Source organism: Manis javanica, chromosome 12, assembly GCF_040802235.1.
Source record: "Manis javanica isolate MJ-LG chromosome 12, MJ_LKY, whole genome shotgun sequence".
Taxonomy (NCBI): Eukaryota; Metazoa; Chordata; class Mammalia; order Pholidota; family Manidae; genus Manis; species Manis javanica.
The window spans coordinates 5,164,053-5,187,454 of record NC_133167.1 but is presented as its reverse complement, the minus strand read 5'-3'; the positions used below and the strand labels follow the sequence as shown (position 1 = coordinate 5,187,454).

The 23,402-nt window shown below is 46.3% G+C and overlaps 1 long non-coding RNA gene across 2 annotated transcripts in view; it reads right to left on the bottom strand.

Moving 5' to 3' along the window:
• Window positions 1-5,668: 5,668 nt before the first annotated feature.
• LOC140844919 (uncharacterized) overlaps window positions 5,669-23,402 on the bottom strand; it is a 32,538-nt gene continuing 14,804 nt past the window's right edge. Inside the window, exons 2-3 of one of the 2 annotated variants that reach the window (XR_012123453.1) lie at window positions 18,543-18,765; window positions 5,669-5,793 (exon numbers count right to left, since the gene is read on the bottom strand). This is a non-coding gene — a long non-coding RNA (uncharacterized lncRNA). Of the gene's footprint in view, window positions 5,794-17,482; window positions 17,783-18,542; window positions 18,766-23,402 lie in introns of those variants that run through there. The other variant, XR_012123452.1, reaches the window with a different exon arrangement.

Here is a 23,402-nt window from a genome sequence, read left to right as displayed (position 1 = left end):
ATTCACTAAATACCCTTGTCCTCTGTACTTGCAGAATTCCTGCTTTGTGAGTGGTGCCTGTCCATTGCCTAGAGACGTCAGAGATTCCCCAAATATACTGTCTGTCAAGTGTCCACACAGAGGCTTGCTGTAGGTCCGGTTGCAGGAGGCTGTCATCAACAAGTTTTAAGATACAAGCTCCTAAGATTCTAGATCCTATACTAACTCCACTGGCAAGTTCAGACTTGTCCTTGGGGCCCCGAACATAACAGATCAATGTCAAGACAAATGAAATACAAATGGTCTCTTCTAAAAAACGTCTCGGCCTAATTTGAGCCTGTATTTTAAGTCAGTTATATACATTCTATTAAAGAAATCTAGGTGTAGGAGTTTTGGTGGGGATTGTTAAAGATGAACAATATTTTCAAAAGTGGGCCAAAGAGATAGAAATTCTTTTTAAAATTAAAATCACCATCATCTTAACCATGCCTACATTTATTAGCAGTCACCATAAGTCTTTCCCTTGAATAGCTTCCTAGTGCCTGTTAACTCTGGAGCCCTTTTTGATGACTTCCTTTCTGAAAAGTTCTTCAGTTCAGTTGGGCGGACCTGTTCCGATAGCTGACAGACACACACACAAAAACCGTTGCAACCTTTCACTCTGAAACATGCTGTAATTTTGGTTGTGAATCACTATTTGTAGGCCTATCTAATTCAGAGCTGCCTAACCACCTGGTTTTCTAGAGTTGGAGAGGACAGGATGGTGGTGATGCAGGAGTTGAAAGTCAATCTAAATATTTTTAAGTGAATTACATAATGGCAGGGAGAAGGGCCTCAACACACTAACATTTTCATACCAGTGTGGTGCAAACTCTCTTCATGAAACTGAAATGATATTTGCATCCATGTGACTACTGAGAAGCCCGAGTGTGCCCGTGACTCTTTATGTGGGCGATGAAGTCATGGTCACCCCACAGGCGGCATAGCCTGTGTTGTTTCATTATCATCCAATAATTTGAGACCCATAATGCTCTGTTGAGTACATTTCTATGATGTAGCCACCCTAGGGCAATAGATGTACTTTACAGTTTTTAAAAAACAACAGCTCATGAATAAACAATGGGTCTAATGCAAAACCCCTGAGGCTAGAGATCCAATTCAGAGCCAGCCACTCCCTCCATCCTTCCCTCAGCATATTAAGAAAAAATAAATTGTGTTCAATATTCAACGTCTCTCAGCCAGGAGCTTGAAAGGCTTTAGAAGCAAATCTACTGTAAAACTCCACTAAGAGTAGGAAAATCATTAGTGGGTGGGAAAGTAATAAGTGAGACAAAATAATAATAAATACAATTTTCTAGGCTCTACTTTCATTCCCATTGCTGGGTTCAATACAGGACAGATGGCCAGCTGCCTCTGTATGTCTGCAGGGCCGGAAAACACCCCTAGAATCTAAGCTGGCTTCCAGCTCTGGGTTCTACAAAGGTTCCTGGACTCCTCATCTCTTAGCTGAGGAGAAGAATACCTGTTCTGACTGCCTTTTTGAGCCATTGGTAAAAATCCTCTGAGAGTAAAGGAACCTGCCATGGGCCACACAACCCCTGCTCTTGTCAATGGCAGTCTCCTCCACAGTGTCCCACAGATTAACAGAAGGCACTCTACGGCTCCCCAAAGAACTCCTCAACCTTCTCAATTTAGAATTAGTGATGCTTCTAATTCTAGAATTGGAAGTATAGCCAACTGTTGTAAGTCAATGATGCAAATTTACAGTTAAATGTATTATATTAAAAGCAAAGGTAACACTCAAAACTCATCCCTTCCTAAATATTTAAGTATAGGTTAATGATCTCCTCTTTGAGATTATTTGTACCTTTTGTATCTATAAGATGGAAATATACTACATGACCATGTGCCACCGGGCATCTCTTTCCAGCTCTTGTTCAATATTAGGTTGAAATCAACTTTGCTGGAAGTATTTATAACACAGTAATGAGCAAATGCTATAAATCAAGGCTTTTTCCACCCCTGAAGATCCAGTTGTTAGACATTTACTAGTACACCACTGATTTCCAACCAGAACATAAGGATTATAATTTTAGGGATAAGTACGTATTCTGAGAGCAGCTCTCCATGTACCACACTCTGCATTTCCAGCCAGCACAACAGTTTAGTATAAGGCTCGAGGGTGAGCATGCAGACTGACAGCTGAGTCCCATCTCTCCACGAGGAGACTTTCAAAGCTAACTCACAGAAGGGCAGAATGGTCAGGAATTCAACCACGTGGACAATTAGTGCCTGAGAGATGAGATGTCTGTTTTGGCACCTCAGTTATTCAAATCCCAGCTTGGCAAAAGCTTTGTAGCTTCCGAGACTTTGTTAAGCAAAGGTTTTTGCAGAGATGAGACATATAAAACAGATGCAAGCGTTGCTGCTACGTGACCAGAGCGAAGGGGCCAGAGACCCTGCCCCAACCCTGTGTCTCCCTTCTCGCTTCCAGCAGGACTGAAAGGGGAACCCCTCAGCTTCAGAAGCACACAGCTTGGAAACCTCCCCACAAGACAGGGAAGCAGAGAATGGTTTATTGCTGTTGAAATGCATGCAGCAGGCTTGCTTCGGCCCACAGAGAGAGCTTTCCCCAGATGCTGTTTATAGAGGCAGCTAGTTCCACCTCCTGACCTGAGGCTCTCCACGGTGATGCTCTGTTTCAAATGGAAAGAAGGATTTTGTTGTAATGACTTCTGGGCCCAGGTGAACAGCCCGGTTCCCACACTGACAGCAGGGAAGACGCACTGGGGTCCACTCTGGCCCTCAATAAGGCATGTTCCCATACACGTGGGTGAGCGCATATAATAAGTCACGAGAAAACATGGGGAAGGTTAATATCTTGGAAATGACTTATTCAAATGGGTAGCCAATACCTCATGAGTAAAATCCCAGCCTTGCCAGTCATCCCAGTAGGATAAGTAAGTTCACAGAGGATCCTTCCCTTGGGGCTTGGATCACAAATGGTCCAAGATCTCAGATAAGCCAACAGGTCTGTGGATGGAGTGAGGTTAACCACAGACCTATCTATAGAGGGGAGATAATCACATACATGTGTGGAATATTTCCAAACACTGACATGTCCATACTCTTGTCAATATTCATAAAAGCCACAGGCTTGGTTAATATGTGGGTTTTATGATTTTCTTTCATTACTGCAAGGGTCTCTAATCCTGCACCTTTAAAGCTAGAAGAGTCACAGCCTATCCTGTCTTCGTAATTGCCCATGTGTACATAATTCATGGCTTCTGTTTTTTTCTGCCAGTTCTAAAGCATTCTAAGTATATAGGCTTGACCACAGTTGAACATTCTGCAGATGAGTTTATTTTCTTAGAATCTCCTTAGCTTTCTTGTACCAAGTCTGTATGTGTTTCTCAGCCAGCAGTTTATGCTCTGCCACTACTTGAAACTCTGACCCAGCCTCTTCATCAACGTGTCACCATCCACGGAGGCTGGATCCCCTTTCCCACCAACAAATCAATCAATACAAATTCCTCCTGTTCCACTGCCACTGCTATTGGCGCCAACTCTTAATGGGACAAAGAATGGGATTGGTTAGAATAATAAGAGATGTGGTGGGATGGGGGTTGAAGAATCAATCCCGTTCTGTCCATCTTCTTCAATATAAATTAGAAAGAATCACTGTGGTTTTATATATCAGTCTCTTGTGAGTTGGGATAGTATGTATTGCTTTACCCTGTTTGCTCATTTGGGGAAAAAAATCATCCTTTTCAGGGTAACTGAATTGGAACCCTCTCTGTAGAGGCAAATTCTGCATTTATTTATTCCCTCTTTATAGACACAGAGTACTTATCTAAAAATTTAGACTCTTGAGGCAGGGGCTGGAAACCTCCCCTTAGACTTACAGTCCCACACTGAATTCTCCATTCTAGTCCAACCAAAAAAGCCTGAATTTAGCCACTGAACCAGGTACTGGCCTGGCCTCTTACAGGATTGACTTTTATATCCAGTTGGCTAGTGTCTTTTGGGGACAGGCCCTGAGATGGGCCTCAAGCTAGATGGGGAAGGGTTGGAAATGGAACCCTACACTCCCAGCTCCCTTTGCAGATAAACACATCCAATTCCAATTTAAACAGAAACTGAACTATGAAAAACACTTTACCCCTGAGGATAAGAACCCGCAAACAAGGTGGATGGAAACAAAGCAAACTTGTTTGCCTTGTCTTAAATATCCAGGACGATTTACTTCTCTCATCATTAATGGCGTCCCTGTATAAATACTTCTCTGGAGGCTGCTTCTGGTGACTCACAAACCTTCTTCCATTAAGGGCAGAGGGACGTCATTTTCCTCTTTCTTTCATGGCTCTGCCTCTCGAAGGAAGACTGATGCCCATGGGTTACCTGTCCCCGACAGGTGAGCCTGGACCTGAGGACCCTGCCCATTTCTCCTCTAAAACACAAACCGACTTCATGAGAAATTGGCAAAACGAGCACTGTATTAACAAGCCAACAAGTCTGGATGCCATTTTTTTTGTCGCATCCCAAAATTCAGAAGCATAGTTAATGGAAAACTTATTCCTCTTGTACATGTATTCCAGGGACTTCTACCACAGCTCTGTCACCTGATTGCTAGAAGATACAAGGTCATAGATAAATCCAAGAAAATGTGTTGTTGGAAATTACTTCTAATTGTCCCCAAATGATAAACTGATTCAATACATTTTTTACCAATTTTAAACAGTAGCTCCATTGATAGTATAGAAATGCCAGATTTGGTGACATGATCATTTACAGAGCAGAAAGACTGGGCAGGCGTGGGATTGTTCACTCCAAGGAGAAAGCAGGTGGGAAATTTAAAAATTAGTGATAGGATGGCTAACATTTGTCACTCTCATTTTACATAAACTGCCTCGTTGCTGGGGTTCAAACAGCCAAAGACCATTTATTAGTCCTTACTGTTCGCCCTCACTACCTCCATCATTTCTCCCAAAGCTTATTCCCATTAAGATGTGTCATGTACTCAGCTCGGTCTAATTTAGAAGCAAAGAAAACAATAGCTGTCATTTATTGAGCATGTGGGCAACTTCACCTTAATTAATTCCTCAAACTTCATTTTCAAAATCCCTTTGGCTTCATTAATTCCCCAAACCAACTCTACAAGTGAGGGATGAGAGAAGCAAGGTCATGGTGACAGGGTGACCCACTCAGAGCTGTCGGGTGATGGCGCCCAGAGTCCATGATGTCACCGCCAGAGGACACTTGTGCCGCACCAACGGGTTTCACTTGGACTGTTTCAGTCTGGTGTTCAAACGAATGGCACAAGGAGCCTGCCTTTTTCCTGGATGTCTTGTCTTTGCCTAAGCGAAAATGGGAAGTTCAACCCAGCTGTGAAGAAAGGCAGACACAGAACTGAGTGTATGTGCAGTTTAGCTTGAGTTCACTTACTTCCAATGAAGTAAATGCTCTAGGCTAGGAATTATTTTGAGGACTCAAAAGGAAACTTGTTTTTTTCCCTAGAAGCTGACCCAGTTCAGGTGATGGATTAGGCAGATCAATGTCAAGGAAAAAATGTGTGTCAATGGTGGCATATAGGGCTGAATACCACACTTGTTGATCTGTAAAATGGGAATGTAAACATAAATCTGTGTCTCAAGTGTGTGGCCAAGTTGATGCCTTCAGAATGTCTTGTCAACTTATGATCGAAGCCAATTCATTTTAACATTCATGGACTTCACCGTATTCCTCAAAGACCCAGCAGAAGTGGGCTTCATGGATGCAATGAGCTTGCTGCTCTCAAGAGAGGCCCTCAGTGAGCTAGAAACATAAATAAGCAATGTCATTAATTTAGATAATTTGGGCTATTGTCTGTTGGCAATTTACCATTATTACAGGTCTTGTGCCCCTACTGTGGGTCAGGCACTATTGGAAATGCAGGAAAAATCTACACGGGTCCCTGCTTCATGGCTTGTATGGGCCTGCACACCTTGTCTCTAATGCCCGATTCGCATTATCTCTGGAATCAAGCTTCACTCTGCCACAGGCCCAGAGTTACAGGGGAGGCTATTGAAGTCCAGCCACTTTTGATATTGCACCCAAGGAAAAGCTACTAAAAAACAGAGTGCTTTTAGAGACTGATGCCACATGTCAGCTTGAAAGATGGGACATCCATTGCTGGGGATCAGGGAGGTAGTTGCCAGCAGACGGTGGGCAGGAACACTGCCCCACCCTGGGTTCATGTATTGGGGGCAGTGTGTTTGCATGAGCTCATGGCCTGTTTTTGCCAAGTGTGTGGGACGCCAACCGAGCGGGCAGCTTGTCTGATGCTGGGACTGAAGTTGTGGGTTCCCATCAACCACCTCTGTGTAACAAGTGCTGGCCCTCATGACTGGCCACCGTTGTGTGTTTGCACACATATGTATACATTCCAAGGATCTGGGCCTGGCTCACCAGAACATACCATGTATGTGTGTGAGGAGGGTAATGTAGACGGCCATCTACAAAAGCAGAATTCTGTGCATTGGCTTCAAAAAGGCTGAGGAAGCCTTCCGAGCTCCTAGCTCATTGCCTGGGGCGGCCGCCTGCCCAACACAGGGCATGGCCTTGGGTTAATGTTCTGCCTTCAACATCTTGAAAAATTCTTATTATATTTGAACAAGGAGTCCCATCTTCAGTTTGCACTGGATCCCTCAAAGTTGAGGAAGAGGGCGTCCAGTCAGGGTGTCCCTCACCTCCCAGGCACATGCACCCAGGGGCTCCAGGTGGAGTCAGACGGGAGCTGCCAGGGCCAGGACAGACCCAAGGGCTCAGTGCTGAGCTGGCCGCCAGGAATACGAAACCTTGATTAAACATTTAAACTGACAGTCAGAACACTGTCTGCTGGAGTTGGTGCTACAGCTGTTTCTTGAATGCTTGTTACTGGTGTTTTAAAGTGAACATGAACCAGGTCCTAAGAAGAAGGGAATTATCTTGGCCCAGTAAATGGGCAGAATTCCAGTAAGTAACAAGGTACGAGGTAGTTTAGCGTGGATCGAATGCATAACAAAGGCACAGGAGCCTTAGATTTGAAGGCAGAGCAAGGACCAGGGAATACCCGGACTTGGCTGCAGTAGAGGTCTGTGGGGTCAGGGGTCAGCGGGGGGGACGTGGGGAATAAAAAGTAACACTGAAAAGGCATGTTGTAACCAGACTGTTGATGTCTTGGCATTTCGGGCTGGGGACTTAGATGCCTTCCTTCCAGCAACAAGACAGAGGCTGCTTCCTGCCTACTCAGGAGCCACCTTCCCCTTCTTCCTTAGGCAGGAGGATGCAAATTGTATTGGGTAGCTTTGTGTCTCAAACACCACATTTTCCACCTTCTCCATGACTGGGGTCTGGATAAGGAGCAGCAGGTGGAAGTGCTGGGCAGGGTTTCTCAGAAAGCTACAGAAAGGATGGGTCTAGGCGTGAGCCATGCCCCGCCTCTCCGGTGCCTGTCCTCTTTGTTGTTTGCATTTGGATGTGATGCCTGGGGCCCTGCCACGGGATGACCTTGACAAGAGAAGCCGTGTACCAGGAAAGGGGAACAAAAAGAGGGGGAAATGGCAGCAGGAAGACTCTTGAAAGGTCTTTTTAGCATAAAGCAGAACCTGTCTGGCTGGAACACATTATGGGAAATGCTACTGTAGGCAACTGAAAGTCATGGAAATATGTTACTCCCAGATTAGAGGCACGCATAGGAGTTGCGGGGGGATTCAGAAGCAGGAGAATCAGGTTGCAAGCTAAGATAAGCAAGTCAGAATTAAGGTGGTTAGTGTCAGAAAGGAGAGAAAACGTTTTCCAAGACAGGGCAGATGAGCAATCGTACCGACAGGCTATGTGGGACGTTATGGCCTGTTGGCAGAGGGGTAAAGCAGAAGGTCACTGGAAAGCAGGCTGGGGAGGCCGCAGGGAAGTCCACACGTGATGAGCTCAAGTGTCAATGGGAGACAAGCAGAGCTCCCCAGTACATTACTGGAGATACGGAGCTGGAGGTTGGGAAAACAGGAGGTTTGATTTGGGAGCACTCATTTAAAGGTGGTTTTGATGAGTGTGGAAACATATGCTGGTTCTCTATATTGTAAAGGAGGACTGTGCTGGGCCAGAGTGTCTGTCAAGTCCAAGTCCACCCTTCTCCGCCTCAGGATGCTGGAGCTGGACCCTGCGAACATTCCTCCTTTCCCAGCTGCCGGAACGTCAGGCTTCGGGGAAGAGGGTGCTGGGGTGGCCCTTGGGGCCAGGGCAGCAGGAAGACCCTTTCCTCCTGGGTCCCCATCCTTCATATTGCTCACCAGGAGCCCTGCGGCCTGGGAGAGCTACTCGCTCAGGCCATCCTTTCCTCCCACAGGGGCCACTTCGGAGCTGCTCCGGCCTGCCCACATCCTCTGTCAAGGTGCTGCTTCTAATGAGCAACACGGGCCGTGCCCTCTGGCAAGTTCCCAGCAGGTGGCAGGCTGCATGTGCCTGCCAAACGCCCTCTCTGCAGAGGTCTGGAGTGCAGCCCTGGTTGGGAGTGAGGCTGTCCTTGTCTTCTGATTCTTTATTGTCCACTTTTCTGTATTCCAGAGGTGAGAGGTGCTCCTTCACACCTGCTTCTTCTGAACCCCTAGAGTCTTCTTTTTATGGCTTCTAGTAATGAATCACCTTCTGTTAATGAAAAAGTCATTATATCACCTTCCCCTGTTCAAAAATACAGTGTAGTTTCTACCTCCAGACTGGACTCTAACGGAGGTACATGTAGAAGAGAGATTAGACTTTTTGCAGCAGATTGCTTACTACACAGTGCCCGCCTACGAGGAGAGGGTACGAATTAAAGTAAGGAAGACCTTTTAAAGGTCAGAGCTGCAAAGGTTAGAGCAGCAATGATTTTCTGCCACGGGTAGAGCCCCCTGGCAGGAATGTGATGGAGGAATTCAAGCATCAACTCAGGTCGGGCCAGACGAAAACGAAGGTCACCCCAACCTGGAGAGTCTGTGATTTTTATGACACAGTCTGGTTCTTCTTGTCTCCGCTAATAATTAACTTCCACTATTCCCATTAGCGTCTCCAAAACATGATTATATTCTGTTGCTATAAAGCCAGGGACAGTGTGAGAACGGTGTAAACACTTGCTGTTGAATCCAAGTGTTTTCCCAGAGATATTGTAAATGGTCGTATGACCTTCCCCATCATTATCATTGCCCAAGTGACTTCCACTTGACCAGCCCTAGATTTGGACTTTCTAAAAACACTCTAACAGTTAACAGCATAATATCTGGGGAAGCTATGTGGCCATCGCAACGGATTGTTCTTCAGTTGCAAAAGCTGTCAGTGTCATCCCCCCACTCCTGCCCCAGTCCATACATTTCATCTGTGGAGCGTGGGCTGGTGAGATAAGTAGAATCTGAGTAAATTATTCACGGCCCATCTGGGGAAAATTCCCTATAATGTCTGCTAGATCTTAACCAATCTCTCCCACAATGAAAAGCTGGTATCAGCTTATTCTCGTTCGTGACCATGAGCCTTACAACATGAACACAGACACGGTCATGCCTGAAATTCCACCTGATGGCTGTTTAAAGTCTAGCTGCTGCTGCTTCGTTTTCTAATACCTTGACCTTTAATTTTGAAGTAACATTATTCAGAGAAATATGATTCATAGCAGATGTATATCCCTATAAATTGGCTCTATTAGTAATTGAAAATGGTCCTTTTTTCCCATTAATGTTTCCTTGGATTTTACTTTCATGTAATTTTTTTCTTCTTCTTCTTCATTTGTATTCAACAATTACACACTTGTTCTTTTATTTTTAATTTTGTGTTACTTTTAGTTAATACTTTTTACCTTAGACATTTTAGATACGCCACTTTTGTCTTCAGTGTGTGATGAGGAAAACAACTTTTGAGATAAACAATTTTTGAGGAAAACAACTTGGCCCTTCCGTGCTGCTGCCCGAGCGTTTTGCAGTATGACCTGCGCACAGGCAGTCTGGACATCTAGATACGGCTGGAGGTCAGGATGCCCGCCATGAGTTTCTGCTTGGCTTTTCCCAGGAACATTTAGCATCACCAGTAGAGTCCAGCCCGTGAGAAGTCAGTGGCCCAGCTCCAGGCACCCTGACTGTCCTGCGAGGCATGGGTGCTGCGTCCCGCCCACTGGCTCCTGCTCCCACGTGACCTGGGGCAGGACAGAGGGCTCCCCTTCCCTGGCCCACTTCTCGCTGCCCCTAACCTCCTTCTGGGATTTGTATGTAATAAATCTTGAGACTTTCCTTCCTTTGTGAGGCTGCATCAAAACGGTGCCGTCAATCAAACAACGCAGTGTCTCATTCCCCAAGCGGGAGCTTGGATGCGGATGGAGCCCCCCGCCGACCCCACGTGATGGCCTGTGTGTCATTCAGCAGGTCCTGATCTGCATGGTCTCCATTCGGTGCACAGGCTCCAGCCTCTCCACACACAGAGGGCCCCTCCTATGGACGGAACTGGGTACCCCCCCAATTCATTTGATGAAGCCCTAGCCCCAGTGTGACTGTATTTGGAAGCAGGGCCTTCAGGGGGCAGGGAAGGATAAGTAACATCATAAAGGTGCTGATAGGGCCGGTGCCCTTGTCCAAAGAGGAACAGACACCAGACCAGACATCTCCTCCCCCTCCTGCCCCCTGTGCATGGAGAAGAGGCCGTGTGGGGCCACAGCAAGGAGGCGGCTGTTGACAAGTCAGGAAGAGAGGCTCACCAGAAATCAAATCATATATATATATATATATATATATAAATGGATTTTTTCTCAATCAGTTGAAGAATTTTTAAAGCCGTGTCAAGCACATTTGCAGTCAGTCCCCTGGGGCGCCACATTCCCTCTGATACTCCTTGCCGCTCCCTGGCCCCGCCTTTCCTGGGTGAAACAAACCGCACATCTCTCACCTCCGCAGCTCTGTGCAGCAGGTATTATATGACTCTGGCAACTAGGAAAATGGAGATGCAGCCTTAAGTCATTAGAATAGGGTGATATTCAAAGTTATGACAATATTTGATTGCCTGAGAAAGTATAGAAGAAAAAACCCCCAACAAACAGGGGATGGGGGAATCCTTGGGGACAGTATGTGTTAGAGGAATGGAGCTGGGACAGAGGTGCTGGGTGGGGGCCTGGACGATGCGAAACCACGGGTGCAGAAGGGAGAGAGGGCTTCCAGAGGCAAGTCTGGCTACTGTCTCCAAGCTTCGGGGGGCCAAGAAAGATTTAGTTAAGGAAAAAGTCTTGGGTTTGGTAACAAGACATCATCCAGGAGCCTTGTGGAGTCTTCTTGACCTAAGTGGCAACGACCCAGACAAAACGAATGCTGAGAAGTCGCTGTAAGTGAACCACACTATTCTAACAGGACGCTGAGTGGGAGAGGAGAACAAGGCTTACAGCTCCCGGGGACAGCTGGTACGGGGCCGTGGAAGAGGACGTGTGTACTGATCCTGGAGACACGTCTCCAGATAAGGCAGAGTGGAGAAGGATCCTTGATGGGGCACAGTCCCCAAGGACAGATGTTAATGGCTTTGGGATGTCACAGAAGAATGAGCACCAGTCGCCTCTCATTTCTAACTTGAGGGTTAGCATTAAGCATGGAATACATAATAGGCCAGACTCCATTAAACATCCCCTGCTGATGTCAAGGGCTCAGAGCAGGGAAAACCAGTTCAATCTTGGGGAAAAACAATTATCAGCACAGGAGGGAATGGAGTTCGTCTGCAAGTCAGTGGCTGCAGCATGTAAATCCACTAATCCACTGAGTATATTGCAAGAGTCTTAAGATGGCCAGAAGCTTGTGGGGATGGAATTCTCCATGTTTTTACCTCCCTTGCGTCTCACAATTGTTCAGTGATATTTTTATCTAACCAATTTTAACTCAGGAGCTAAGGGACCTGCACAAGGAGGCAGAGCTGTTAGGTGACGGAGGCAACCCTCCAATCCCCACGTCTCGGCTCTGAGCTCAGTGTTCTTTTCGCATGCGACGCTCTCCATTTCAGCACTCGTCTCAGCAGCCAGACCCCAGGAAGGTGACGGAAGAGCATCAGCTCAGCAGACCATGAGATGACGCGAATGCAGGGCTTCCTCACTCGTTGATGCTCTGTCTTCCAATTGGACTGTTCACCAAAAACCACCACCTTTATTCCCAGACAGAGAGTTCTCACCTGAATCCTGCCTCCTTTACTGCAAGTAGGGAACTATGTTGGAACAATGTATTAAGGAATCCCAACGTCCAATCATCCCTTGCTGGAGGTGAAAGACAGCCTCAGACCCTGCCCACCAATTACTCTCCACCTCTCCAGGGTTCCTTGCACTCCCCGCCCAGCCATGGTCGCAGGAGTCTTAACACATGGGTAATATTTAAAAGGATGCGGTGTGTTAGTGTGATCACTTTCTTTCTCTCTTTTATATTATGCGATTGAGGAATTAGTTTAGACCCTTTATCTTAATTTGAAACCTTGACGAATTTGTCCACAGATTTAGAACACTTAGGAGAACTTCATGTTTTATATATATAAATATAACTGTTAGGACTTAAATGAACTATTTATTCCAGGGAAGACTTGTTATTACATTACTTTCAAAGGTACAGTAAGACTTAAAACCGTTTTCTCAACAGAAGCAGTGGGAACCCAAGACAACGGAATGACATGTTTACAGTGCTGCAAGAAAGCAATGGCTCGGGTAGGATTCTGTGCCAGCAAAAAACATTCTTCAAAAGTGAGGATGAAATAAAAACATCTTCAGATAAATAAATGCTGTGAGAATTCATTATCAATTGATAGCAATGAAGAGAAAGACTAAAAAGACTTCTTTGGGCAGAAGGAAACTGATTTTGGCAAAAACCCAGTAAAATGGGAAGGAATGATGAGCTCTGGAATGGGCGAATATGTAAGGAAGATTTAAAATATCACTGACTGTGTAAAACACAATAATAATGTATCATTGGCCTTATAATACAGCCTCAAAATGCATGGTAACAACATCACAAAAGGCAGACGGGATAAACACATTTAAAGTGCTGTAAGTTCTGTGCATTACCCTGGAAGTGATGAAATACTGATGTATGTTGGGTTTAATAAGTGAATCATGTATATGATAATCTCTAGGGTAACCACTAAAGGAATAATAAAGGAGTGCACAAAACAATGCTAATAGAAGAGGAGGGTGTAATAAAAAATAGTTGATTAGTCCAAAGAAGGCATAAAGACAGAACAATTTCCCTGTGTATACTTTTCAACATATTTTATATTTCTACTGATTTTGCCCTCTTTTTTCCACTGTAATAATTATTCTATGGCTTGATTGCTATGAATACCACCCATCTTTTCATACTTTTTCTCACTTAATCTTTATATAAACCATGGAAGGCAGGTACTATTATATATATTTTATGAATAACAGGAAAAGCAAGTTCAAATAACTTGTTTAAGAAAAACCACTAAGGATTTACCTGATCCCACGGCCTCACGCTAACCTACCCCTGCGGAGGCTCAGGTGAACAGGACTGTACACAGGACACTGATGGCTCAGTTAAACAAAGACTTTTGTAGCTGTTCTGACTTCCGATCCACTCTGCACCAGGCATTTCGATTCAACAGACACTTATTAAATGGATTGAAAGGGTACCATGCTAGGTTTTAGAAATATCAAAATTACTTAACTTGGTTGACCACTCTACCTGAAAGTAGAAGATGAGGCTGATGGGGGGTTTTATTATTAAACTTTTAATGTTGAGGTAATTGTAGCTTCATATGCACTTGGAAGAAATGATACCAAGAGATCCTGTGTACCTTTTACCCAGTTTCCCCAGTGGTACCATCTTGCAGAACCATAATTCACCCTCATGGACAGTAGCCTGACAGTGGAGCGGCTGATACACAGCGCGTTTCCATCAGCAGAGCCCCCACACTGACCTTCTGCAGCCACACGCACTTCCCTGCCGCTCCCCCTGCCTCCCTAACCCAGCAGCTGCTGATCTGTCGTCCATTCTATGACGCTGTCCTTTCAAGAACGCTCTGTAAATGGAATTGTATAGTAGGTAACCTTTCGGAATGGGTTTTTCTCACTCAGCACAGTTCTCCGGAGATTCATCCGGGTTATTTTGTCTATTAGTTTCCCCTCCTCCTCCTCCCCTTCTCCTCTCCTTCTCCTTCTTGTATAGCTCAGTAGTACACTCCATGGCCTGGCTGGACCATAGTCTTGTTCAGCCATACATTCGTTAAAGGACATCTGGGAGCTTGCATGGGCTGAGGGTCTGTGTGCCCCCCAGATTCAGATGTTGAAGTCCTGATGCCCAGTGTAATGGTATCAGGAGGTGGGGACTTTGGGAAGCGATCGGGTCTTGAGGGTGGAGGGTAGAGCCCCCCGTGAATAGGATCGGTGTCCTTTAAAGGGACCCCAGAGTGCCTTCCCTCTCTCTACCACGTGAGGGGACAAAAAAACATGTGAAACCAGGACGATACTCTCACTAGAACCCAACCAGCTGGCACCCTAATCTCAGACTTTCAGCTCCAGAACCATGAGTAACACACTTCTGCTGTTTGTGAGCACCCAGTCTCTGGTATTCTGGTACAGCCGGAATTGACTAAACTGAGTGATTACGGATCAGCGGATTTACACATTTGTGTACAGGTGTTTTGATGAACCTGCTTCCATTTCTCTTGGATAACCTCCCAGGAGCACACAGGCCTGACCCCATGGATCCCAGGGCAGCTGCATGTTTCATGTTTTAAGAAACTGCCACACTGTTTTCTAGAGTAAGTGTACCACGTGGCGCTCCACCAGCGCTGTGGGAGTGAGCCAGGGTCTTCACATCCTTGCCTGCACTTGCTGTTGTCACTATTTTGGTGTCAGACATTGGAAATGTCCATCATCTTGATTTGGGAATCCACTGATAGGCTACTTTCACTCAATTTGGAATCTTCTTGGTTCTTGATAGGATGACTGATTTTTCCCTTGAAACCTGGACATTTGGGGTGGCATTCTAACACTTACACCCCTTTTAGCTGCCTCCGATGCGGCACCAGTGGGGGGAGCAGAGGGGCCACCTTGTCAGGGGTACCCGAGTGGGGAGGGCTCCGTGTTACTGCCGGGGAAGGGCGGGGGGCTCTAGCAGCCGCAGGTCCTCCTGATACCTCCCTGGCTGGCATAGATGGGAATGCCCTGTTTGTGCTTCACAAGTCCCACTGACACCACGGTGAGGCTGGCCTCAGAGCCACCAGGTGGCAGAGAGATTCCTGACTCCCCCATAGGCCTGCTCGGGCACTGCCCCAGTGGGGGGCTGTCACCTCATGACTGCTGGTGAGGGCGAAAGCCCCAGACCCTCACTGGGCCTTCTCTGAGACTACCTCCCCGCCAATGGGGTGTTCACGGCCTTGCTATAGCCTGGCCAGGGTGCAGTTCGAGGGCCCCCACCCCACCTATGTGAGTGTGGTAGGTGGTGGGGCCACAGTTTTTTCTTTGTAGCTCAGCTTGAGCAGAGAGGTTATTACCAGCCCTTTCTTGGTCCTTTGGCCAGAGAAAACAGCTTTTTGTTGGGGGTTTTGACAGTACCTTTCCAAGTTACTGGCTTTTTAGCTACTAATCTGGGACAGAGGAGGCAGAAACGAGCACCACGTCCACCCTCTCTTCCCATGAGGGTCTCCTTGTGTTTGTGGTCAGTATGATGTCCACGGTTTTGTTGCACACAGGAGGAGAACACCTACTATTGCTTCCCAAAGTGGAAGCTTGGCAAGAACTATGATTTTTAGGGTTCTGATCACCAGTTCCAATGTTTGTGTGGTTTTTCCACACCACCACCAAGCACGCTCTCATGCCCACTGGCTGTCCTCACTTTAACTCAATTCTGACGCTGCCTACCTGGAGAGATCCACAGGTTAGGGGCTCAGTCCCACAGGGCTATCGCCCACCCACCACCACTTCAGCAAGTCCAGGCTGCCCTCTGTGTCCCTGACTGACAGGCTGTGGATTGGAGGCTCCGGTGACCCCCTCCTGGGCTTCAATTAATTTGCTAGAGTAGCTCACAGAGCTCCGAGAAACATCTCTTCCTAGGATCATAGGGTTATTATAAAAGGAAGAGATGCGTAGGGCAAGGCATGGGGCAAGGGAGAGGAGCTCCCATGCCCTCTCCTGGGGGCTCCTCTCCCTGCACCTCCACCTGCTCGTCTGCCCCACAGCTCTCCCAACCCTGTCCCTCTGGGGTTTTTATGGAGGCTTCATTACATACGCACAGCTGATTAAGCCGCCAGCCCTTGGTGACTGAGCTCACTCGCCAGCCCCTTTCTCCTCCCCAGAGGTCAGGTCCCCTGGCAATCGACCCCCTCCTTAGGTGCTTTCCAAAAGCCACCTCATTCACAGGACAGGACACTCCTTTGTTCTCTCAGCACTTAGGAAATTCCAACGGCTTTGGTAGCTGTGCCAGACACAGAATGAAGACCAAATGCATATTTCTTTTTATAAATCACAATGTCACAGTTTTAAAAGTTGAATTTAACCCTGAAAGTATCCACAGAACCTGAGTCGGTTGGAGCACTCAGCCCTAAGGAGGAAGAGCCCTACGGAGGTGGGGGTGGGGAACTGCCCCTCCCATCCCCCCCTGCGGTCAGCAGATGTCACTCTCCTCGGCTCTGCTCAGCCTTCAGTCCCCTCCTTTCTCAACAGCTTGAGAGCAACACAAAAAATGCCAACCAGAATGAATTGCTTGGTGTCTTGAAATTAGCATTTCTAATTCGACTCCAAATTTTCCTAATGAATGTCAGGCTGTCTTTATGGCAGGCTTCAACACAATTTGTCACTGCACTGACAAGTCAGGGAAGCTGGCTTTGATGCTCTTGTCCTAAACAGAGAAAGAACCTGGTCCCAGAATGGACATCGGTAGCCCTCTATCAAGGTCCACACTGCCACCAAATAGCCATACGACCTGGGCCCTCAGTGTGGCTTGATTTCCTGAATTTTAAATATGTGGCCCTATATCCTCTTAGAGACCTTGGCTTGTGTAGCCTAGACTAGAGGACCCCAGGGCAAGAGCCCAGGAGAGGAAGCAGGAGTGGACAGCAGCTTAAAGTGGTGAATCCAGGATTCCCTGTGGTCTGGAGGGCCAGGAGCTGCGGGCTCATTTTGGAGGGGAGGCTTAGGGGGGCCCCAGCCTGCGCGGGTGACACAGGTGATCCCAGGAGCAGTCCTGCCCTGTGGATTTGCAACAGAGAGCCGAGTGCCCCCTCAGCTCCCCAACCAGAGCCTCTTCGAATAGGAACAGAAGGGGCCCCAGCCTCTTCTCCTCTCGGCCAGAAGAGGCAGTGCACCAGGGTCCAAGGGTCTGAAATTCACCCCAGACCATTCACTGTTCAGGCAGCGTTCTAGATGGTTCTACTGTGATAACACCCCTATTTTGTACCATTACAAAGGCTATTGAAATCATATTCATAGATAATCAGGAAAAGCTTTCAGAAATAAGGCAACACCCCCCTCAAAAAAAAACAAAACTTGATCTTATTACTTTTTAGTATTAGGCTAAAGGATTTTATAATGAGCCTATCGGAAGGTCACCTGACTCTCAGGGAATATACTGGTTCGACAATTGACTTGGGGCTGGGTTACCTGACGAAAACAGATGAGGTATAAAGGCTGATCCATTAGACAAGACTGTCCTGAAGGCTGAGGCTGAATCACCCTGCAGGAATACTAAACAGATTGTCCCTAAGTCACCAAGCGTTTTTCAGTGTTCCTCCTTCCACTGACCACATGTCTCATGTCCATGTAGACCCTTCGAACCACTTAGTCCACTCGTTTTTGCATCTATGAGTTAAAACAAAAACCTCCCATGTGATTGCTGCTTATTTGCATTAGAATTATGATTTTAGCAACTTTAGAATTATCCTTATCCAAGGATTTGTAATGATTTGTGAACATGCTTCAAGTATACTATTAATTTATAAATCCATCCATAGAACTAAGTATCATGTCTCTACCGTTGAGATGTATTTATCCATCTATGTACCTAATTCTTTACCTCCCTGTATATCCATGTGCCTGCTTATAACCACCCATTAAATACATCTGAACTCAAACCGCTGGGCCTTATTAAGCTGCTGTTGATTCCATTCTAACTTCTGCTCCTTAATTAATCATATGACTTGGGCAAGTCATACATGCTAAGAGGTGCATTTCCTCAGTTGTAAAATTAGAGTCCTACAGGACGGTGGAGAAATGTAAGAGAATGTATATATAAAGCATTTGGGGTAGTGCCTGGCTCATGTCCTCAATCAGGCTAAGTTATTCTTGGTATGTGTAAGCCTAGACATAAGTATTTAGTAAAAATGGGAAGGAAATTTGACAAAAAGTAAACAAGGGTTATCTTGGGACTTGACTATGGGTCGGCTCTGGACAAGGGCTTCGAAAGCATCATTCCTGTCCTCAGAACAAGAAAAAGCTGGGCAAACTGAAAGAGAATGGCTGCTCCTGGATCCACTGGAAGACCGAGGTTGCAGGGCAAAGCATCACCCCAAAATCTGGAGAAACAGGAGAATCGGGAGGGCCAACACTAAGACCAGCTTACCTGGAGCAGGAGCGGCTGGAGCTGCACAGGGACAGGACACGCCAGTGAACTGCCAGAGGCTGAGTATGTGCCACCACAAGAGTGGGAACTCCTGGAGGCTGGCAGTCTTAGAGGCTGTCACACTTCTGGAGGCTCTGCAGTCTTAGAGGCTGCAGACTTTTGTGGGTTTTGCCTGCAGGAACCCCACCACGTCCTCATGGTGGAGGCTGGTGAAGATTTGGCTCTGGTGGGAGAAGGGAAAATAGTCATTGTGAAATACGCCAGGATATTGTCCATAACAAAGGTGCCTTCCCCAAGGAAGAAGGCTGTGTCAGAGTTTCTAAAACATTATCCCAGATGGGAGACATGGATTCCTCCCACTCAAGCCCCCCTTAGTTCCTTTGTCTCATACCCAAGGAGGAAAAGAAAACATAGACAAGAGGGGTCAGGGCTTCAAGGATAGATTGCGAATGCTCCAGCCAGGGAAGGGAGGAGTGGGCAGAAGAAAATCCATTCCACTGGAGTGACATGTGTGGAGATCACAGGCCCATGAAGAATTGACAGTTAATTCTAAAATTAAAGAATGTTCCTCCCCCAATCCCAGTAGTCCTCCACTCTAATAACAAGAGACTATAAAGCAAAGCATGGCAAGACAGCCTCTCTTTTAGGAGGAGTACTTAGGGAAGCCCAAGCTCAAAAAGGAGAGAAAGAAACAAAGAACCATGAATAGAAAACTAACAAATACAAGGTCCTGAACAGACATTTCTTTGGAGAAGACCTATAGATGGCCAGCAGGCGCATGAAAAGATGCTCAACATTGCTCATCATCAGGGAAATGCAAATCAAAACCACAGTGAGATACCACCTCATACCAGCCAGAATGGCCACTATCCAAAAGACAAGAAATAACAAGTGTTGAGAATGTGGAGAAATGGGAGCCCTCCTACACTGCTGGTGGGAATGTGAACTGGTGCAGCCACTGTAGAAACAGTATGGAGGTTCGTTGAAAAACTAAAAATAGAAAAACCACACGACACAGTAACTCCACTTCTAGGACTTTACCTGCATAAAACATTATCTCTGATTTGAAAAGATACTTGCATCCTTATGTTTATCGCAGCACTATTTACAATAGCCAAGATATGGAATCAATCAAAGTGTTCATCAATAGATTAAAGGATAAAGAAGATGTGGCACATATATACAGTGGAATATTATTCAGCCATAAAAAAAGAAATCCTGCCATTTGCAACAACATGGATGGACCTGGAAGGTGTTATGCTAAGTGAAGTAGGCCAAGTAGAGAAAGACAAAAGCCATATGATTTCACCTATATGTGGAATCTAAACACAAAACAGAAGTAGACTATTAGCACTGAGGAGTGACTGGTGGTTACCACGAGGGAGGGGTTGGGGTGGACAGGTGGGGTGGGTGAGGCGGATAAAGAGACACAAAATCTCAATCATAAAAAAAGTAAAAGGAAATAGTGACAAACATGGCAGATATTTAACTATTCAATGGCAGCTTTAAGTGTGAATAGTCTAAATACAGCAATGAAAAGACAGATTGTCAGAATCTGTAAATTGAGTAAAACTCAATTCAACTCTGTCTTCTATAAGAAACCCACTTTAAATATAAAAACTCAGGTTAACAGTAAAGGAATGGAAAAAGACATGCTATGCTAACACTAATCAAATGAAAGCTGGCATAGCATATTAATTTCCAGTAAAGCTGACTCCAGAGCCAGGGAGGTTACCAGAGACAGAGAGGGCACTGCATCCCGGAAAGGGTGGGTTCTTTAAGAAGACATACACCTAATGGATGCAGCTGACAACAGGGCAGCAAATATGTGGGGACCTTCCCTGGTTGATGTGATTATGAGTCATTTTATTTTATTTTCCAGACATTCCCCAGCAAGCACGTATGTGAGAAAAAGCAAACTTCACTGCTTCCCTGTGTTGCTTCCCGCCCATGAAGGGAGGCGGAGGCGGCGGCAACAGCGTTGGAACAGAAGCCCAGGAGGTCAGGTGTCCATTCAAAGATATTTTAGGAGCCATTCTTTGCCCTTGCAAGTTCACCTTGTCTAGGAGGGAAAAGGGCAGGAGCTCAGCCTGAACAGATGGCCTCACAGAGGGTGCTCACTGCTGCAGAAACCCTGGAATATCATCATTTAAAAACTAAGTCTCCATCCCAGGCTTCCCTGTCAATTTAAGAGCAACTGCTCACGGACAAGATTTGGGGAAGCATTGGGGCACATCGGTCACTGAGGCCAAATCACAGAGTGGGACATGGAGGCCCAGGAGAATGTCATTCTGCACGCAGTTGACCTTTAGAAGGATTTGAACACTCACCAAAGGACGACACTCAGCCTTCAGGTGTGGGAGCAACATCCTGCGGCCAGCGGCTTGAGCAGCTGAGCCCTGCAGGGGTCACCTGGGAGGCAGGTGTGGCTAATTAAATGGAAAAGCCACTTCCAGGGGTGTTTTTAATCCCTAAGCAATCTTAAACTTTGAGCTGTGATGCCAAATCCTAGCTCTTGTGAAAAGGAGCAAATCCTTGTCCTTAGAAAAATGCCATACAAGGTCCTGTCTGATTGAACTAAGAAACTGGATTGTTTCACTTAGGGATATATATCTCAGATACTAAAATTTTGGTCAATAGGAAAACCTGAGAAATAAACATATGAGGTTAAGATATGTTTCTGGCCACCTGAGAGTTAATCAGAAGATGTTTGGCTTTAGTTCATGTCGATAACTCTCTCCTGCTTTTCTTTCCCATCACAGCTCCCTGCCAATCTTTTCTGTTGTTGAGGAATTAAGTCCTCCCAAGGACGTGTGGCTTTGGTGCCACACTAAATACCCTTTCTTCATCATATATCTTGGTCAGTGAGAATGAGGGAGAGTTAAACAAATATGTACTAATCCCAGGCTGTACTGTGATTCAAAAAAAAAATCTCGTAATGTCAATGTATTCAGTTATAGTTCTGTTTTATCCTAAAATCGATTACAAATATTTCCAAATCAGTAATGGCATCACCCTTTTATTGCCAATGGAACCTTTTCATTCAAAATGTGTCCAGCAGTCTTAGGCTTGGAGCTGAGGACTTCCATTCACCCTGTCCTTGCTCAAGCAGCTGCAGTGGCCGCGAGCCCAGACTCTAGCAAGAATGGAGGGTTTGGTGACCAGGACGCCGGGAAGAACCTGCCGCCACCCTCCACTCGCAAGGGTGCGCACACCTTACAAGGCTTCTCTGCTTGTTCATACCTGCCTGCTAGAAAATCATGGTCTCATCTGGTTTTGAGCCCTGGTCCTCAAAGAGTTCAAAACCATCCCTTCGTTTAGCCAACACCCCCTGGTAGCCTGTGAGCCAGGCAGGACTTTAGGCTCAGAAGGTGCAGCGAGCAAGACTATAGGTCTCTGCTTTGTGGGGCTTCCATCCTAGCTGGGAAGGCAGGTTATAGCTGCGAAACAAATGAGCAGATCACTGGAGAGGAGTGTGCACATGGTCTGTACGTGTCCCTCAGCATGCATGGCATACATGAACACAGACAGCGAAGCGAGCCTCTCATCTGAAGATTCCTGCAGCTGAACAACCCCATGCCCTTAGGGTGGGAGGGGGTTGCTGCACATGTGCCTGCCAAGGAGTCCGGGGTCTTGTATCTCTGGGTCTCAGAGAATACCAAAGGGGACCTCAGGGAGTTCCCATGGTGTCTCCTGGGGAAGCCCAGAGACTTGGAAGGGGTAGAAGTCAGAGGCTCTGCAGGAAGCTATTCAGCCAAGCCCTGGAGCCCACTGGGGGCAGGGCTTAGAGCCCCAGGCTGCCATGTGGTCCTCTGAGCAGAGGGGTGGGAGGGGTGCTACTCTGTAAAGTTGGCAGGGTTGGTGCCAAAGCCAACCAAGGCCATTGCATATGTCACTCAGGGCCACAGCAGGGCACTGGAGGCCACCAGCCTTTCCCTCCCACAGTCATGGGCAGGAGACACGTGACAGGGTCAGGGCTTGGCTGCCTGGGAAGACTTGGGGTCAGGGCGCAGAGGGCCCGGGAAGCAATTAGAGAAGAGCTTGTCCTGTAACCTGGGTACAGATTCTGAATGAAAGGTGAGCTGTAGGTAAAACTCTCCAGCTGGTGGGTTTCAAAGAGCAGCATTTGTTGTGATGACAAGAAAAAGGACAATCATTCCATGTTTCCACCACAGAAGACTTTCCTATCAATGAGTTATAATTCTGATTGCTTTTTCTAAGCACCCACAGATTGTTCTGCCTTCCTTCTGGCACATTCATTTTTACACTGGCTAATACCACGGGTCTGGGCACATCTTTGCACATCTCTGATGATATTCCTTATATGGATTGTTAATTTTAATCTCAGAGTTTAGGGATCTGTTTTGATAGTATGGACATACAGTTGGACAACGTACGATATTTTTGAAAAAACAGGCCACCTGTAAGTCCTGTGGTTAGGGCTGTTTTTGGCTGGCTGACCAATGCTGAAGCCCAGGCACAGGGAGAACCCGAAACTCTTTGCAGAGCTTGGCCCTGGGAAGGGGTTTCAGAAAGGTCTTTTTCTTTTGCAAAGTTTTAATTCAATTTGTGTGCATTACCTAGTCTGTTCTTTAAGCTACTGACTGGTTTTAGCATGTAATTTTGTTTACATTGAACTGTGTGAAGCATTTCTTGGCTTCTCAATTAGTTCATGGCCTCACGTTTTACCTTGATCTCACTGTGGTGGTATTTCAGCTGTACTTGTGTATCCTGGGTTGCCCTAGGAGAGTGACTAAGCAACATGTTTTCCCATGATAGCCAGCAAAAAGGAGAATCTAAGAAATTTCTTTTTTGAACTCTGGCCTTTTAAAATGTGTAGTATTAAAATTCAGGAGGGAA